Source organism: Carassius gibelio, chromosome B2 (genome assembly GCF_023724105.1).
Source record: "Carassius gibelio isolate Cgi1373 ecotype wild population from Czech Republic chromosome B2, carGib1.2-hapl.c, whole genome shotgun sequence".
NCBI lineage: Eukaryota > Metazoa > Chordata > Actinopteri > Cypriniformes > Cyprinidae > Carassius > Carassius gibelio.
The window spans coordinates 8,316,519-8,333,992 of record NC_068397.1 but is presented as its reverse complement, the minus strand read 5'-3'; the positions used below and the strand labels follow the sequence as shown (position 1 = coordinate 8,333,992).

Below are 17,474 nucleotides of genomic sequence, written 5' to 3'. Positions count from 1 at the left end.
TGTTTGTGTTGCCGTCTGATAAATGGTCCACGCTGCGCAGCTAAAAAATGTAGCACGTTTTTGTTTCACTTTTGTTTTGTTTGCTTTTGATGTTTCTCAAAATGCTACAGAAATGGCAGAGATTATGATTTGGCAATGCGGTGGTCATGCCAGTGCAACAGCTCACAAAAATTAGTCACACCGGCAGAAAAATTTGGTCGCAGTCTGGATCCCTGTGATTATTGTTGAGCTACAGGTTTAGGCTCTCTTAAGTGACTGCACTTAATTAAGAAGAATTAATTATTTATTTTAATTATTTAGCCTGACATGTATACTGTTCCAAAATGTTCTATGTTTCAATAAAATATATTGTGTTCAGTGGAATTTTATTTAGTTATTTTTTACCCAGACATTTAAAAATAACCTTTTAGAGCTGTAATTGCAATACCGTGATAAAACCGTTATTTATTTATTTATTTTTTTTAATCTAAGGTTATCATATCGTCAGAATCTCATACCAGCCCATGCCTAGATTCAACCATAATTTAGCAATGAGAATACTTTTTGTTGTGTAAAAAAACTAAAATAATGCTTTTATTCAGCAATTTTCTTCTTTAACCTCACCCTAGCGCCATTTTGGAGAGTACCACGATACAAGCTTTGTTTTACATGCATTTTGCTTATGAGTTGCTAATGTCATTGTGTGGGAAATCATATCAACCCCTTGCAATTTCATGTGAGTAAGTGAAATATCTTTTCTCAATTTTTGGTGTGTTGTGTGTTCTCTGTTCTGATATGTCTGTGAATAATATAGGTATTTCAATGTGATTATTTAGGTTTATTTAGTCTATAATGTTTTCAGATGATGTGTGCACAAAACCCTCACTAAACATTATTTGTAGCATGTCTTCCACCCAATAATTGTAATATACTTTTTTTTAACTTATTTAAATATGAAACAAAGTCTTAACCCAAGTGGTTGCAGTTCAAGCAGTTCATGTTCAAAGGGCATTGAGATGTTGAGGGCAGCAGCCATAAGTGAACAGATCGTCTCTTTCTCTTTACTTCTAGCTATAGCACTAAATAAACAAGAATGAACATCAGAAAGTAAAGTATGACAACTTATGAAAGTATGAAAGAAACAATACAACTTACTGAAATGTATCATGTCTTATGTAATCATTTAATCAGCCTTTCAGTTTCAGAAAGATGGCAATAAATCATGTCATGTAACATTTACATTTACTTCAGGAAAGCCATCAAGTGTCCATAGCTTGTTAGTCAAGTAGGAAAGTATGTTTGAGATTAGTTTGAGCATTTGTTTTCAAGCTCAATTAGGTAGTTTATTTTCTTTTTTTAATAGTGTTCTTTGCCATAATAACTTAGGCTACACTGCTCCAGAGCATGTTTTACTCTGGGTTAGAGGTCAGAACAGCTCTGAGCAAACTGACACAGGATGCAATAAAGTCACTCCCATATATTTCTTGCTCCATATTAAAGGAGTTTACTATGAAAGCATTTTACAGACAAAATTCACCATCTTTTGCTAAATATTATATTACTTGGATTACAGTAAAATATAATTCATATACAGTGGGGATCGAAATTTTCGGCACCACTTGCAGAATCTGTGAAAATATGAGTAATTTTCAAAAAATAAGAGCGATCATACTAAATGCATGTTATGTTTTATTTAGTACTGTCCTGAGTAAGATATTGTACATAAAATATTTTAACATTTAGTCCACAAGACAAAACAAAATGCTGAAGTTATTAAAATAACCCCACTCAAAAGTTTGGGAACCCTTGGTTCTTAGTACTGTGTTCTGTTACCTGATGATCCAGATTCTTCAGTTTTCCAACATCTTTACATATTTGAACCCTTTCCAGCAGTGACTTTATGATTTTGAGATGCACCTTATCACGCTGAGGACATTTGAGGGACTCAAACACAACTATTAAAAAAAGAGTCAAACATTCACTGATGCTCCAGAAGGAAACAAGATGCATTAAGAGCTGGGGGGTGAAAACTTTCAGAATTTGAAGATCAAGGTAAATTGTACTTAATTTGTGTACCGGGAAACATACAAGTATCTTCTGTTGCTTACGAAGGGCAGAACTAAATGGAAAAAAATTATATTTCAACAAAATAAGACAAATTTGGCCTTCTTCATTGTGTTCAAAAGTTTTCACCCCCAGCTCTTAATGCATCTTGTTTCCTTCTGGAGCATCAGTGAATGTTTGAATCTTTTTTAATAGTTGTGTTTGAGTCCCTCAAATGTCCTCAGTGTGATAAGATGCATCTCAAAATCATAAAGTCACTGCTGGAAAGGGTTCAAATATGCAAAGATTCTGGAAAACTGAAGAATCTGCAGGACCTTAAAGATTTTTCTGAAGAACGCTGCTCAGTTTAACTGTTCAGAACAAACAAGGGACTCATGCACAGCCATCACAAAACAGAAAGACAGTCGAGGATCATCAAGTAACAGAACACAGTACTAAGAACCAAGGGTTCCCAAACTTTTGAGTAGGGTTATTTTAATAATTTCAGCATTTTTTTTGTCTTGTGGACTAAATGTTAATATCTTTTATGCACAATATCTTACTCAGGACAGTACTAAATAAAATATAACATACATTTAGTATGATCTCTTATTTTTTGAAAATTACTCATATTTTCACAGATTCTGCAAGGGGTGCCCAAACTTTCGAGCCCCACTGTATATTTGATCCTTTTGAACCTATATAAATGTATTATATAATTTATTAAATTCCTTTAATTTGCATTGATATAGGCAAGTCATTTGTTTTCTTTCAGCTGTTCTGTGTGACTGCTTTTGTCACACTTTCAGGTGTACGTGCTCCAAAGTTACTAAACACAAACTCTGGATGAAATGCTGAGTTGACAAAGTTTGTCGAGTGTTGTGAGCCCACTAAACCTGATCTAACTCAAGTTAAAATTGTTTGTTTGTGTCGACTCATAACCTATACTGAAACAAAGTTCATGTAACATGCCACGTTTCAGCCAAGAATTTTCATTTCAGTGCAAAAAAAAAAAAAAAATAATAATATACGTATATTGGTCTGGCTGCAGTGCCTTCTACAAACGCAGTTAAAGTCAAGGTGATGAGTAGACTGAAGTTGGACTCAGGTGGTTGTGCTGCGGGATGTGTTTCCCATACATACATTTATTTTTGGAGACTCGCCACAATTTTAAAACTGATCGATTTTCAAAAAGGCTTCTTTGAATAAACATGAGTAACGTTACGTGCTGCACGTTTAATAATAATAATTCCTTACATTTATATGTTTAAATATCAAAACGAGGCACAGGTGTTTTCATATTGCTGTATTTCTGAAGGAAGACTTGCATGTTATATGCCTGATAAAGCAGCGTGTGAGCGTACCAGCTCTGCTTTTTTTTACAGCTGTTACTGGGAAAACCTCTATTTCTCACGCTTGGCTTGGGACTTGGCTGTTGTTATTGATTCTATTTGGAAGTCTACCGGAAGTTATGTTAGGTCCACAAAAGCGTGCATGAACAGTAACGTTTGTTTATGTCATTGAAACCGTCTATATATCTAAATCTAAATCTATATCTATCTATCTATCTATCTATCTATCTATCTATCTATCTATCTATATATATCTATATATATCTATATATATATCTATATATATATATATATATATATATATATATATATATATATATATATATATATATATATATATATATATATATATATCAGAAATCAGATCATAGAATATTATTACCAGTCTTTTGTAAGGCTATAAGTAACAGAAATGAAGAAGAAAAAAACAACCATTGGATGAATTTCTCTCTTTTTGTTCTGTACCTGTCCTAAACAGATGCAGTATGCAACAAATGGAGTTATTTCCTATATGTTACCTGCCTCCCAATGTAAGTTTATGAAAAAAGAATAGTTGTATGGTGTCTCAATGGGATAATAAGGACCCTATGATTTCCACGATGCGCAAAACGTGGACGGAATCACGGAATCCAGTCATAAAAGCAGAATTTACTGAATAACGAGTAATATCAAATTTGGAATGAATTAATCAAAAGTAGGTCATTACACTTAATTCAGACCACAAAATGGTCTAGAATCTGTAAAGATTAAGCCGCAAAAATACTATTTGGGGTGCATGATAAATATCGGCTGATAATTAATGCGCATCTCTTCAGTTTAGCCGGTTCTCTACTCGGCAGTAAATTCCATCAGGTGCGTGATTTTCCCATAGAGCAGCTGTTTCTACACAGAGCCGTTGTTAACTGACAAGCTGCGCAAATCAATGGTGATAATGAATGTGGATTTGTGCAGCTTGTCAGTTACAGACTACTTACTACTTGGCACAGACTACTTACTACACAGATCCTGAAACGCGCGTGATTTTTTAGGGTATATACATTTCTTCCATGTTTTCATTTTAATTGTATATGAAAAAAACTTTTGCCAAAAAATAAAGTTTGCTTAATTTTCAATAATAAATTACATAAATCTCATATGCCTTCATATTAGAACCAGAAAATGCACAACACAGAATATCTGTGAAAATAATTAATAAAAAAATCATAAGGCTATTTTAAGAATAAGTTTGAATAAATTACATATGCATTAAAATAATTAGACATGCCAAAAAAAAAAAACAATTTTAAAACACGACACGTACAAAAAAAAAAAACATTTCATAGAGCCATAAACATATCTTTTTTTTTTTTTATTAAACTTTTAAGAAATTGATGTAAAATAGTCGTTTTCATGATTTTAATTTGACATGCTTTTTGATTAGTAAAATTAAATTTAACCATTAAAAAGGAGTCCAGAAAAACAAAACGGAATCCTGAAAAAAAAAATATATATTTTGGAAAAAAATAAAACAGAATTTGGGAAAAAATAAAACGGATTTCATAGGCCCTTGATAATTGTAGCATATTTAAATTAACTTTAAATGCTATGACTCTTTTAGTGCTGTACTCCTTCCCAGCAGCCTGAGCTGTGTGTGGGTGTGTAATTGTATTCATACAGAGTGTCGTCAGAGTACAATCAGTAGTCTGCAGGAGTGATATGATCAGTTCAGGCTTTTTCATAAGAGTACATTATAAATACATGAAATACATACAGCAACGTCAGAGGCATTCAGGGTGGTGACTGGTGACTTCGGTAGAAAGAGCTGAAGAAAGAGTGAGAAAGTGTTGTTCCAGTTCCACTGAGCAGATGTACTTGGATGCAGTGTTTAAGTTTACGTTTTCAGTATGTAGTTAAAAATGATAAATCCAGAAAAAATATCAGTATGTTTTAATTGGTAATATTTGTTAATTTTTATTAATTGTATGTATTTTCAATATAAATGTAATATTATTATTATTATTATTATTATTATTATTTATTTATTTATTTTTTTTACAGTTTCAGTGGATCCCAATGGATGGAGATGTGCACGATGGTGTGATGGACTTAACAGACTGTGAAGTCAGCCACTGCAGAGACAGACTGCCTGTATGCTGCATGTGAACCTTTTGCTGTGCAACGCGCATACAAAAACACACTGGCCTTAAAATTAAAGTGACCAACAGTCCTCCTACGGATCAGACAGCTGGTAAGTTCATACAGCGTTGTGTTCATGTCATCATGAAGGTGTGTCAGTACCTCAAAAAGTGCTGAAGAGTGTCTCTATGTCTAGGGGAATGTGTATGTTTTCTTTTTAAGCAATTTTAAGTTTTGGAATGAAGGCTGAAAGTTGATTTTAGGCACTATCATGTGTCTATGCACTTGTGTTCTTGCAAATGTATCACTGCACTGCACACATGCCATTCAGCTCTCTACCCTTGTGACATCCATCATTAGCTGTTTGGAGGGCAAACTGACAACAAAGGTGAGCGCTCTGTATCTTATTACTCTGTGTGCTCCAGTGCCTGGAACTCCGTCATTCGACTCTCTGTCCATGTTATGCAGAATCAAGCACCCTCTGTGTGGTTTGCAGCCTAGACCTGCTTCCTCATGTAGCCCCCCTGTAGTTGATGGAGATCCGTCTCTATTACGTGATTTGGATGTACTTACACTAAATTCCATGATGAAAATTTGTGCTTTGTCATGTTACTGTAGGCCACAATGGTTACTGTGGGTCATACAAAAACACTGTGCTCAACTGTTTCCTTCATAAATAGGAGGCAAACACGTCAGTCCCAGATATCTAACTGATGAGATTTATTTTTTCTCAAAACACCACAGAGACTGTACACTGCTGTCTTGGGCTGAGTTAAGCTCAGCACATGTGTGTAACTGTCTGTGTGCCTGGCAAAATTTAGCAGTCAGTGAAAACATCTGTGTGTGCATTTAGCATTCAGCACTATGTGCTGGGAGGAAATTATCCCAGGCTAAATGTAATTACTGTATGCTTATCTACTCTGCATGGCTCCCATCTTAGTCAAACGGTTCTATAATTAGAACAGGGTTTTAAAGAGTTCATTACCAACACTTTTAGATATTTATCTGGAGGTGGAGCAGTTCTGACATACACCTGCTTAAAAATGACTTTGTGTGTGTGAGCATTAGTGACTATATTCATATGTTGTGCAGTTTGTCTCGGCTTGCTACTGGAATTGTGTTTCCAGGAAATCTTTTAAACAGGCTTTCAATTCTGATTTGGTGGTCTCAGTGTACCTTTTTAAACAAGGTGGTAAACTCAGTCAAGTTCACACCAGCTCCAACTGCTGATAAGAATATGTGTATGAGTATTTGTCAGAACAGAAGGGAGGCTTGCAGAGGTTGGGGGTTTAGCTCCCATCAGGGGTGGCTATTTTTACCGCATAGGAAGTGTATGTCTGTGTGTGCCGAAATAGCTGCGAGCGTGCTTCTTGTGTGGTATCGCGAATGCCTGGAGAGACTGGAGAGCCAAGACTGACCACTATGGGGCTCTTTGTAGAGGTACGATGAAGGAGCTTAGAGCACTATGTTATTTTAACTCCTCTATCTGTCACTTCCTGTGTGTCGCCTATGTCTACCCCCCTCTCCGTTTCTCTTCCCACTTCTTCAAATGGACCAGCATCACCTTACAGTGCTCATACCCCAAGGACGTATGTCAGTGGTGACAAGGCTTCCTGGAGTGCTCCTAATGTGGTCCTTGGCAGACTGGGACTGTGGAATTGAAGACAGAGGACACCAGCCAGAAGTTTCAAAAACTGGGCTGAGATGTTTAATAGCTCACAATTCTTTGCAATGTGTAGTTCAGCGTCATGTCTGAAGGAGGGAGCGGGTTACAGAATGACAAGATTATTCACTGTGTGTCATATAATACAGAGCAGGACATGATGCAATAGTACAGGTCTCTTACAGAGAACACCTTTGTTTTTGAGAAGAGCACACACACACCCACACATACACAGTCACTTCAAATATAGTGTGTCATGCCAATAATAGCCACCCACATGGTCAGAAATCCATTCATAAAAGCTGTGCTCCTGTGTGGTTATGCACCATAGAGAAAATCACTGTTCCAGTTCTGAAAGCATATAGTAAAAATCATCTTGAAAATCTTGTATGTTTTGTCTTTCACTTTGTGTCTCTCTCCTTTTATGTCTCTCTCACCCTCACTTCCTGTCAGCTGACTGTCTGCTCACCTGGCTTGGTGTGTCTTTAAGGACCTGGTTTAACTTAGTTGAGTAAACACAGAGCCCATGAGCTCATCCTTCTGTGTTTAACACTCACGCATAGTTACACTACTTTTGACTGTTAAATTAGTCAAAAATATACATATTATTCATGTACTTAACCACCTTGTTTTTCTTGAAAAGAGATTTTAGAGCAACACACTCTAATGCTCAGTCTTACTGAGGATCTATTTTTAGGTCTCCAGTGATCAGAGGTGCCTGGTTGACACCCAACCTTAGGACAAACAGGCTTAGATGTGATTCAGTGTATTTCATAAGTGTCAGTATATGTTTATTTTGTGTGAAACGGCACAGGAAAATATTTTGTGATGGAATTGGCCAGATTTTAATTGTGAAAACTTTTTTCCCCATAAAGCAAAGTACACCAAATCACATGTTTTAAAACTTTCTTATAAATTAATTCTTCTATACTAAATTGTTAACTGCAAAATATTATATAGATCTAAATATGTTGTTTATGGATAAATATATTAGTTAGATTGATTTTATATTGCATCTCAACATTTGTGAGAAGTTTTTGGAAAAAGTTTCCAGTTCCTTGACTTCCTGTGAAGCTTTTCACAGCTCAGGACTTTCTTTTGCTTGTTTTGCTTGTTTCAGTGTTTTGCTGCCTCCGGTGGCAGTTTTCTGGACTACAGCAGAAATCATTAACAACTGCACAAATCACAGAGGCTCAGGCTATGGTCAAACAGTATCATATTTTCAGGTCATGTATTTCTATAGCGTTTTACAATTCAGATCTTTACAGTGTAGTAGTCCGTCCTATTTGTAGTGCTAAAGACAGTTATGTTCAAACATTGTTTGTTATAAAAGAGATTGACTTTCACATTTTATTGCTGACATGATTCCCTTAAATACAGTATTGTTCAAAATAATAGCAGTACAATGTGACTAACCAGAATAATCAAGGTTTTTAGTATATTTTTTATTGCTACGTGGCAAACAAGTTACCAGTAGGTTCAGTAGATTGTCAGAAAACAAACAAGACCCAGCATTCATGATATGCACGCTCTTAAGGCTGTGCAATTGGGAAATTAGTTGAAAGGGGTGTGTTCAAAAAAATAGCAGTGTCTACCTTTGACTGTACAAACTCAAAACTATTTTGTACAAACATTTTTTTTTTCTGGGATTTAGCAATCCTGTGAATCACTAAACTAATATTTAGTTGTACGACCACAGTTTTTTAAAACTGCTTGACATCTGTGTGGCATGGAGTCAACCAACTTGTGGCACCTCTCAGCTGTTATTCCACTCCATGATTCTTTAACAACATTCCACAATTAATTCACATTTCTTGGTTTTGCTTCAGAAACAGCATTTTTGATATCACCCCACAAGTTCTCAATTGGATTAAGGTCTGGAGATTGGGCTGGCCACTCCATAACATTAATTTTGTTGGTTTGGAACCAAGACTTTGCCCGTTTACTAGTGTGTTTTGGGTCATTGTCTTGTTGAAACAACCATTTCAAGGGCATGTCCTCTTCAGCATAGGGCAACATGACCTCTTCAAGTATTTTAACATATGCAAACTGATCCATGATCCCTGGTATGCGATAAATAGGCCCAACACCATAGTAGGAGAAACATGCCCATATCATGATGCTTGCACCTCCATGCTTCACTGTCTTCACTGTGTACTGTGGCTTGAATTCAGAGTTTGGGGGTCGTCTCACAAACTGCCTGTGGCCCTTGGACCCAAAAAGAACAATTTTACTCTCATCAGTCCACAAAATGTTCCTCCATTTCTCTTTAGGCCAGTTGATGTGTTCTTTGGCAAATTGTAACCTCTTCTGCACATGCCTTTTTTTTAACAGAGGGACTTTGCGGGGGATTCTTGAAAATAGATTAGCTTCACACAGACGTCTTCTAACTGTCACAGTACTTACAGGTAACTCCAGACTGTCTTTGATCATCCTGGAGGTGATCATTGGCTGAGCCTTTGCCATTCTGGTTATTCTTCGATCCATTTTGATGGTTGTCTTCCGTTTTCTTCCACGTCTCTCTGGTTTTGCTCTCCATTTTAAGGCATTGGAGATCATTTTAGCTGAACAGCCTATCATTTTTTGCACCTCTTTATAGGTTTTCCCCTCTCTAATCAACTTTTTAATCAAAGTACGCTGTTCTTCTGAACAATGTCTTGAACGACCCATTTTCCTCAGCTTTCAAATGCATGTTCAACAAGTGTTGGCTTCATCCTTAAATAGGGGCCACCTGATTCACACCTGTTTCTTCACAAAATTGATGACCTCAGTGATTGAATGCCACACTGTTATTTTTTTGAACACACCCCTTTCAACTAATTCAACTAATTGCCCAATTGCACAGCCTTAAGAGCGTGCATATCATGAATGCTGGGTCTCATTTGTTTTCTGAGAATCTACTGAACCTACTGGTAACTTGTTTGCCACGTAGCAATAAAAAAATATACGAAAAACCTTGATTATTCTGGTTAGTCACATTGTACTGCTATTATTTTGAACAATACTGTATCTCTCAGCTGAATCAAAAATCTTTCAGCTCTCAATTTTGAGAGTGAGTTTGTATGAACAAACACCGTCAACAAGTAGTTGGTATGTTACCCTGTTGACCTGAGGCATTCTTTGAAGGTTTTTCATTCCTTTAAGTCACTAATGTTAGGGCAGACAACCAAAATCAGGTCAGGAACAATGGGTGTTGCAGGGCTCCAGACTGTGACTAAAAATTTACAGTAGAAAAAACAATTACTTTAAAGAAGCATTTTAAAATCACACTGCATTGTTTCTTTTAATTTAAGCGCAGAAAGTTAATTTGCATTAGACACTTCTGTCTGATCTGTACAGAAAACCTCATATAGGTCGGTCACTCTTACTGTCTCATTGCCCTCAAGCATGATACAGCTGGGTTCCATCACTCCAGCCTCAAGTGGATTTGTGTGATGACCCCAGGAAACACCTGGGTCACCCAGTCCCCTCCACTCCTCACTAGAGATCAGTAATCCTCTCGCCTTGCATCCCCTCTTAAACCACACCTGTCAAACACACACACACTGCTTTAATGACAGTTTGGCTCACATGGCTGCCACGAGGCTTCCTAGAAAGATGAAAATTTCTGTCACTTACAATTTTGCGTTTAATTATATGGTGTGTTTGTAGTATAGACAAATACAGTACATCTTGGTATATTTTTTTCCCGTTTGTGGATCTTTCACTTAGTTTTTTCTTAATTAGTGGTGCATTTAACAGAAAATTTAAAATTATACATTTAATAATTGAATGAATCAAATTTATTTAGTAATCAACAGATCAACAAAAATTTTAAAAACTATCAGAAAATCAAAATGAAAATAATTAAAATGAAGAAATCAAAGTCATCAGTGCCATTTTTACATATGGTTAGCTTATCTTTGTCGTGTACACAAAGACAGTCAAAACGTGACACCAGTGAACTGCAAATTAAATTACACCAAGTTTTATTATATACCTCTGGGAAAAAGTCATGAAAAATCTAACGATGAAAAGTATAAAAATGCTCCTGTGGTTATCGCTGTGCTCTTGCAGTAGACCAGCTGGATAGAAAAAACAGTGCTAATAGTACATCAAAAGTAACTGGCCCTTTGTAAATGTGCATTTGAACTTGAAAAATGGTATGTATTGTAGGGGTGGAACGGGTACACAGATGTTACATACCTCGGTTCGGGGGTCACGGTTCGATATGATTTCGGTACAACGGGGAAAAAAAATGAATTTGCTCAGTTTCTTTTAAATTATTTTCAACACACAGTAGTACAAATTTGAATTTTTTAAATAAATACTAATATTACATGATGATGATATATATACAGTGGGTACGGAAAGTATTCAGACCCCCTTACATTTTTCACTCTTTGTTATATTGCAGCCATTTGCTAAAATCATTTAAGTTATTTCCCCCCCCCCCCTTATTAATGTACACACAGCACCCCATATTGACAGAAATTTTTGGACATTCATTAAAAAAGAAAAACTGAAATATCACATGGTCATAAGTATTCAGACCTTGCTGTGACACTCGTATATTTAACTCTGGTGCTGTCCATTTCTTCTGAACATCCTTGAGATGGTTTTACACCTTCATTTGATAAAGTTCTGCTTTGTGTACACTCACAATAAACAAAACATTGTTCTTTCTGCCATTTGAGTTTCCTTTATGTGAACAAATGAAGCCTGTCACAAAATGAACTGAAACTCAGCATATAGGCCATGTACGTGTCACACTTCCCCCCACCTTGTTTATCTGTAAACAAAATAAAATATATTTAAATAATTGATTCATTGTATGAATAAATGTATATATACTGCAGATTTTATATATATATATATATATATATATATATATATATATATATATATATATATATATATATATATATAATATCTGTGTTTGATTATACTGATTGGATTTGATTAGAAAAGCCAGACATCTGTCTATATAACTGCCTGAAGAGCTCAGAGACAGAATTGTGGCAAAGCACAGATCTGGCCAATGTTACTGTTCGGATGTACAGGCAGCCAGGTGTAAATAAGACAGCAGGGAACAAATTGCACATTTCGGAGTGGTTTTAATCCCCAAGGTGCAAACATATAGTTCTCGAGAGTGTGCAACGTAGCAATAGTAAAAAACAAAACAAAAATATGGAAATAATTCAAAGTTATTTACAATATACAAAAAATTTAAATTGTAAAAAATTGTAATCGATAAAATTCAAACGATACCCAACCCTAGTAAGAAATGTTAAGAACATGGATAAAATAACTGCTGATAGTCAATCATATGTACAGTACAAACCTTGTCAGTGAACTATGAGTGCAAAAAAAACAAAATAATCGTTCAATAATCATAATCGAGGCAAAATGTTCAATTAATCGAGGTTTTGATTTTAGGCCATAATCGTCCAGCCCTAGTCTGACAACAGAAACATTAAAATATAGTAATAAAAACAGTTTTATTGAGAATTAAATTAAATGTCTAAAATATATATATAATGAGGGAATATATATATATATATATATATATATATGTATGTGTATATATATATATATATATATATATATATATATATATATATGTATATATATATATATATATATATGTATATATGTATATATGTATATATATGTGTATATATGTATATAATCTGCAGTACATTTATACGTACAATTAATAAATTATTTAAATATATTTGATTTCGTTTACAGATAAACAAGGGGGGGGGGTTGTGACATGTACTGTACATGGCCTATATGCAGAGTTTCAGTTCATTTTGTGACAGGCTTCATTTGTTCACAGACAGGAAACTCAAATGGCAGAAAGAACAATGTTTTGTTTTCATTGTGAGTGTACACAAAGCAGACGTTTATACAGTCATGTATTATTAAAAAGAACATTATGTTTTTAAAGTTGATTCTTCTGTTATAAGGATACTCACGCACGCATGCACACACGCATCAGTTCCAGCATTGCTAACTCGACAGCGCAGTTGATATTTGGATTTGTGCCGAATAAGACCGGTAGGATACACAAGCACAAAACTCCAAAGCTCCAAACACTTGAGTTCATAAGCCTTTAACGTATACAAATTTGTCAGTTTGTGAGGGAAGCATTCAGAATCAGCATGGTCACAGGCTAGTGGGCTTTGTTTTCAAGTGCAACTCGCTGATCTTTTGCTGGCGGCTGGTACTCAAACAGTGTTGCATTGCTGTGGGCGCCCGCTTCTGGATTGGGGGTGAATTTACTGTATCCATTGTAAGGTCTCATGCACCGATCCGAGATGCCGTACCGTGACAGTCTGGTAAGAATACATGTATCGTTCCACCCCCTCTTGTATTGGTGTCATTCTGTGGTTGAAACAGGATAACTTCTGATCTTCATTAATGTTTATTTTTATGCTAGAACTAGTAAAAAGGAAGAGATGATTGGTTTACATGCCGCTTGAACAGTTACTACAGGAGTCTTTGCAAAGGGTCATTTGGAATCAAATAATAATTAGTGACTATGCCAAAAGTAGCGTTCAATTCTGCAGACAGTTAGCATCAATTTCAAAGACAAACTGTAGACATTGGGGACCAGTGGCGGAACTAGAGTTTTATACGTGGGGTGGCCAGGGAATGGAGGCACACACACACACACACACGCACACACACACACACACACACACACACACACACACAGCACAGGTGTAAGTGTACGGATTGTTAAAAATTGCAAACTGATCTCTCTACTATGATTAACTGGTAGCCTGCAGCCTTATTAACTCACACATCATCTCATAAAATGTATTCAGAGTAGGGATGTCAACGATTAATCGATGATCGATTAATTGTCGATAAGAGATGCAATCGATTAAGGCTATCGATGGTCGGTTAACCGATTCAATGTTGGGCTGCGTGCGGCTCATGCGCACTCAACACGTGCGAGCGGCTGTGAGTGACGGTGACGATATATAAAAGCATCATCATTCATTCACAATGTACAAATTAAGCTTTTAATGTGATTTAAACTTTAAAGTGCATTAAAATAGAAACAACATAAAAGTTCTTCAACATTAAATGCAATAGAAATGTAGTTACTAATCATTTCATCAGATAACTGTTTTATATCGTGCGCTTTGCAGGGCTGCGGGACACAGTGACAGGACAGGTAGTCTATTCATTCCTACAACTTGTTAATTCATTCCTACGAATTATTAATGTGGCAATTGTCCATGTTTCATTAATTTTGTTCCCTAAATAACCCATGATTTAAGTGAAATAAGGGAACAAATTAATAAATCGAACGAATTCTTAATTCATGAAATCTTTAATTTCCCTTCCCATGTTTACCACAGTAAGAGATGCGAAAACAGTTATTAAAAGCGAAAGATAATAAAATAAACCTGGGAAATTAGAGGGTTAGACTATGAAGATTTAGGAAAAGAAACAATGCCTAAATATACTGAATTTGTGGAAATTCGTGACCAACCGGCAAACCAGAACAAAGCCGCGTAAATGAAGACTATGGGGTCCAAAAGCATGGTCGCGATCTAACATTTTCCAGTTAACCTATTATTCCTCTAATAAACAAAGCTTTTATACCACACTTGTCATAATCAGATCTTATCATTTCTAAATAAATAATTGCTGGATTCAAAACAGCGATTAATAGGCGCTGTGACCGACACATTCCTGGAGCATTCACTGCTGTCACTAAACGATGACGCCGAGCATCGTTCACAAGTTTCTGCATGGACCTGACTAGGGCACAGGTTCTAAGCCCTGGGACAAAATGGGATGCTTTAAGGAAAATTTATAGCCTACTAAGTAATAGGCCCAAAATAAAAATAACAATTTGTTTTCATGTTTTTTTTTTTTTTTTTAAATCGGCTATGCGAAATATATCCGACTTAAATAGGCTAATTAAGATTAACGGATTTAAAACAGAAGTGTGGGCGCGTTTTTGCTCATATGAAGAGGATCATCTTTTCCGTCTATATGCGAATGCGTGTTAAGTACAAGCCTAGTTTACATTATAAATAATAGTTTAACATTCAAATACATTGCGAATATGGAAACATTTCGATTTGTGCCGAATGAGACATGAGCAATAACCTCCAAATAAATCTAGCCAAAGCCGCGCTCGCTCATCCTCGTCTGCACGCATGCACTGTCACGATCTAATGCGCTGTATGCCGGATTTTTAAAAATCTGACATTTTCTAGGACAGAATCCAGCAGGATCAAATTAATGTGAGCAACTGTGTTTTGGTGCAGCAGCGCCGATGTAGTTCACTTAATGTGCAGCGCAGTCACACGCGCTCCACATTTCGGATAATTTTATACAATAATGTCAGTTGAAAACATTGCAATTGTGCTTTAAAATACAACAACGAGCACCACAAAACCATTTAAAGAGGCGCGTTCAGCGTTCTCCGTGCGGGATTGGAAACTGTCAACAAAGTAAAATGACCTCAAAAGTATGGCGCAATCTCTTCATTTTATCAAATGATCATAATCGCATCTATTCATTTTATAATCCTGCTACTAGCATTTTATTCAGACTAAAACCTCTTTAATTCAAGTGAGAAAGCATTTTGTGTGTGTGTGTGGCTTTTGCACATCCTGTCACCGCTGACTGCGTGCCTGCAATAGACGCATTTTGCAGTATTATGGTTAACGATTAATCGATTAATTGATCGTTAATTTAAACGACGATCGATCATGGAAATAATCGAAATTTGACATCCCTAATTCAGAGCAAACAACCCGGATGTTAAAAACCTTAAAAACTTACTTCAAATATGTTTTCTTATAATTCTTCGGTGTTGCAACGATAATCTCTCATCCTCTGCTTGTCGTCCGTCTGAAAAATGCGCGCGCTGCTGGCGAACGTAAATTAAATAAATCGGCAACTGCCAGTAGTGAATAAAATTTTGGACACCCCTTTGGCTCTGCGACTGTTGGGGACAACCATATTTAGGGTTGTCCCCATATTTAGGGTTGTCCTACAAAACAACTTTCCACTGACCGGTATGACCGCCAACTCATTCAAATTTCACTCAACACCGATAGGATGACATCAAGAGACCTACAAAAAGAAAGGCAAGTTACAGCTGGGATGAAGTGCATGATGAAGACGGTTTGAAATAGGCTCTTAGGGGCAGAGCTGAAGTTGTGCAAAGCTAGAAAAAAAAGCAAAGAATAAGCATCGAAGAGCCAGGCTGAGGTTTGCAAAAGACCGTAAGGATTGGACCTTCTCTGATGATTCCAATTTTCAGCTTTGCCCAACATCTGGTCATGTAATGGTTAGACGGAGACCTGGAGAAGCCTACAAGCCACAGTGTCTCACATCCACTGTGACATTTGGTGGTGAATCTGTGATGAACTGGGGTTGTTTCATCAAAGCTGGAATCAGGCACATTTGTCTTTGTGAATGGTGCATGAATCAAGCCATTTACCAGGTTGTCATGGAAGAAAACTTGCTTCCTTCTGCTTTGACACTGTTCCCAAACTCTGAGGATTGTTTCTTCCAACAGGACAATGCTTCATGCCACACAGCCATGGCAATCAAAGTGTGGATGGAGGACCAAGATCAAGACACATTCTCCATGAAATTTCAGTGGGTGAGAGACACTGTGGCTTGGCTGAGACAAACACTGGGCGAGAGACACTGTGGCTTGGCCAGCCTATTCTCCAGTCCTGAACCCCATTCAAAACCTATAGAATGTAATCAAAAGCAAGATAGATGGTCACAAGCCATCAAGCTGCTGAGCTGTTAGAATTTTTGCACCAGGAGTCATCTTGCAGCAATGTGAAAGAGTGGTGGAGACCATGCCAAGATGCATGAAAGCTTTGATTGAAAATCAGGGTTATTCCACCAAATTGATTTCTGAACTCTTCATAAGCTAAATCATTATTATTGTGTTTTCAGCTCCCGGGGGTTTCAAGTCGAGTTGCCAATGCCAGCTTGCTTTTTTATGACCAGTGCAAAAGGTAACAGATATGTGTTATACTTCATTTGAAATGGTTAAGTGTATACTTGTATTTGTGTATACTCACAATCGCAACAAAACTTTGTGCTTCTGTAAAATAAAGAAACAGGGTGTGCTCTCTGTCTCTGTGAAGCTGCTCTCTGAAACTTGTCACTAAAATGAACTGAAACTCAGCAAATAATTAATACACAGACATAAGATAGAGTATTTCTTTAGTAAGCTTGAAGTGTCTACTTTTAAATGAAGTAAGTCATATTGAAAATAAATATTCTGTGATAAAGTAATCTGAATGAAACCAACACAATGTACAGTCTTTCCCTTA

The 17,474-nt window shown here is 36.4% G+C and overlaps 1 protein-coding gene across 1 annotated transcript in view; it reads left to right on the top strand.

Moving 5' to 3' along the window:
• The window catches only part of tnk2b (tyrosine kinase, non-receptor, 2b), a 153,579-nt gene that overhangs the window by 31,734 nt on the left and 104,371 nt on the right, over positions 1-17,474 (top strand). The window contains exon 2 of the mRNA XM_052548230.1: positions 5,412-5,601. The gene's annotated coding sequence lies outside the window, so the exon portion shown is untranslated. The remainder of the gene's footprint in view (positions 1-5,411; positions 5,602-17,474) is intronic.